This window comes from Coenobita brevimanus, chromosome 81 (genome assembly GCF_032717465.1).
Source record: "Coenobita brevimanus isolate Jiangsu-jjx chromosome 81, ASM3271746v2, whole genome shotgun sequence".
NCBI classification, from domain to species: Eukaryota; Metazoa; Arthropoda; class Malacostraca; order Decapoda; family Coenobitidae; genus Coenobita; species Coenobita brevimanus.
In genome coordinates, this window is record NC_137034.1 from 8712166 (window position 1) to 8715415 (window position 3250).

Here is a 3250-nt window from a genome sequence, read left to right on the forward strand (position 1 = left end):
CTGATTAACGTTTCCCATTACTTTACATGTGAAAAGTTCCCCGATATACGATACTCCACCTAACAATGTGGTTTTACCTAACCAATAACAATAAATCCTCATTTTTCACTGCTTGGATGTTCTGCCAAAACCGCGCGAAACGTGAAACGTCGAAGTGTGAAGTTAGAATCAGTGGGAAAAATGGAGGAGCATTCCGGTTGGACATGTACCCACCCTATCAGAAAGTACTATAACACCAAACAGGCCCTACCCAAAATTAAATGAAGAATGTTTACTAGTGCTAAAACAGCATAACACAATAAACATGTACTGTACCTGAAAAGACATTAAAGCTTTAATAAAGAGCTGCAACACCAGAAATCCTTACCAGACTGGCTTGAGTGGCAAGTGAAGGTGTGTTGAGGGTAGATGGGCTAGTTACTAGGTGACATGGGCCTTTCTGGGGAAGCCCTATCACCTATGCCAAAGCCCTCGAAGTTGAACTCAGGCTCCAGCACCTCCACTTCCTCTCTGTCCACTTCTCCTCCTTCATCCATCCCTGCTGGCACATCCCAAGTCTTGCAGAAAAGCAGCCACATTCTGTCCCTCATGAAAATATCATGTGATCCGGGCTTGTCTCTGCTCCTGTATGTTTCTGTTGTAGTCGTCGGCTGCCGGCTGGGAGCATCGAAATGTAGGGAAATTCGTGAATTGTGAGACAACTCAGGAACTTTTTTTGTGCGAAAAACGAGGCATCGAAGTAAAATGTGTCGAAAAAAGAGGATTTACTGTACATGGTTAAAGGGAAATGGAGTAGGAGAAGGGAAAGACAGGAGGAAGTAGTCCATGCAAGGAGGGTAGAAAAGTTGCAAGACGATGGAAAAAAAAGGCAAAATATAAGAGAGAAGTGAAGGAGCGATTGGGAAAATATGATTTGGAGCAGATGGAGGACGTGGAAAGTATGTGCAAGATATTCACAGAATGAGAGTTTTGTTATTTGGGAGACATGTTATGTGCTGGAGGTGGGGCTGGAGCCAGCTCTGTGGCTAGGGTGAGAAGTGTTTGGGAGAAGTTCAGGGAGCTGTTGCCTCTCCTGACATTGAGAGGACTCTCCCTACGTGCAGCATGTGTTAGGAGTGTGATGCTGTATGGTAGTGAGACTTGGGCAGTAAAGGAAGAGGATATTCGCATGTTCAAATGTACAGAAATGACAATGATTAGGTGGATGTGCAATGCGTCCTTGCATGCAAGGCCCAGGGGGGCTGGGTTTATGATGGAAGAGTTGAGAAGTAGGATGGGACTGGAGTGTATTGGTGTTGTGATGAAGAGAGGTAGATTGAGATGGTTTGGCCATGTGGAGAGGATGGGGGATGATAATTGGGTGCAGAAGGTGAGAAGTGTTAATAATGAGGGTGGGGTTGCGAGAGGTAGACCGAGAAAAATGTGGTACGAGGTCATTAAGTGTGACCTCAGGGTTAAGGAACTGAACAGGGAGGCTGCCATAGATCGTGCAGCATGGAGTGCCGCCATTAGGTGACCAAGACCGATGCATGCAAGCAGGTTGGAGCCTTCAAAAACGAAACTAAATTAAATGAAACGAAATCTGTGCAGTATGTGAAATGATGTATGGGGTGAAGAGAAAACAAAATGGGTCCAAGGAACAGCATGTTGGAATGAAGAGGTGAGACAGGCTGTGGTGCAAAAGAAAAAAACATATAGTGAATGGATGAGAAATGTGCATGGAGAAGTTGAGGGATGGAAGAGAGAGAGTTATATGTAGAGAGAGGTGAAAACAATAGTAAGAGAGAGTAAGAAGAGAGTGGATTGGGAATCTGGAAGGAATGTGAGTGTAATGTGTAGGAAAATGTTCTTGAGAGAGGTAAAGAGAGTTAGACAGGGTGATGAAAAAGTCAGGGAGTGAAAGATAAAAATGGGAGATTGCTTGTGCAGAAAGAGGAAAAAGTGAGCAGATGGAGAGAACAGTTTAAGGAATTGTTGAACATAGAGAGTGAAAGTAATGCGAGTATCAGTGACCGGAGAATGGCAGGGAGGAGGGCTGTGAGAAAAGAGGGAGAAATCAGTAGGATGGAAATATTGGAAGTAATGAAGAAAGTCAAAATCGGGAAAGCCCCAGGAATTGATGAAGTGTGTGGCAAATGCTGAAGCAGGGGGGAGAGATAGTAGTACAGTCAAGTCACCTAAGGCACGGCTAATTGCTTCTGGGCCAAGCCTGTGCCATAGAAAACTGTTCCATACAAATAACTAAACGTATGGGAAAACTGGAATTTGGTTCTGGACATTTGCCCACATTCCCTCTTTTCACCCCACTTTTCCCCATTTTCCCCCACTTTACACAGGCACACAATCAAGAAGTCAGTCAGTGCATGTATTACACACAAATTAAACACTAAACAATAAATAATAAAGGGCTTTAAGGGCATAAAATACTGAACCTACCTAACTCCAACGATGATAATGCTAAATTGGAAGGGGTAGGGTTGGGGGTTCTGAGGCAAGAGGCAGGCTACTGCCTGCCAGCTTGAGGCAAGCCTGGTGGTGCCTCATGCTGCTGGGTAAGGCTGTCTTCCTCCATTTCAGCCTCCTGAAGGAACCCCTCGAAGTCTGCCTCTGACATCACTGAGAAGGTGTCGTCGTTGTATGCGTGGGATGTACTAGCCTGTGGCTCGGACTTTGGTGGTGGCAGTGGTTGTGAGACTTGGGAAAAGTAGCATGTGATCACCTGTCGGAGCTCATTGAATCTCCTGTTATGGAGGTCCTTGTAGGGTGCCACTGCCTTTTCAATTAAGGTAACAAAATTACAACACCTCCCCACATCTCCATCGCATTCCTGTACTCATTCCTTGAGCATGCCCATTGCCACTAACAAATCACTCAAGTTTTTCATTGTTGGTTCCCACCTCACTGCCACAGTCTCACTGTCAGCCTGTGTCACTCCCACTGTCCACTGGAGCATCTCCCTCTGTGACTTCATCCACCACAACTTGAAAAGAATCGGTGCCACAGTTAACCACGTCCATCACATCATCTGCTGTTACCTCAGAACAGCCAGGAACTTGACGGGCAACGTTCACAACCTCCTGCAGTTGTTGCACCATGTCCTGTGGCCTGCCAGGTGCAACAGGTGTCAAGGCACAGAGGTTAGGCAGGAGAAAGCGCCAAGCGTGGATGATGGTGGCCTGGCTTAGTTTGTCCCAAGCCCTAAGCAGACCATCGATGGAGTCCTTAATAGTGTACCGGCGCCAGTATTCTG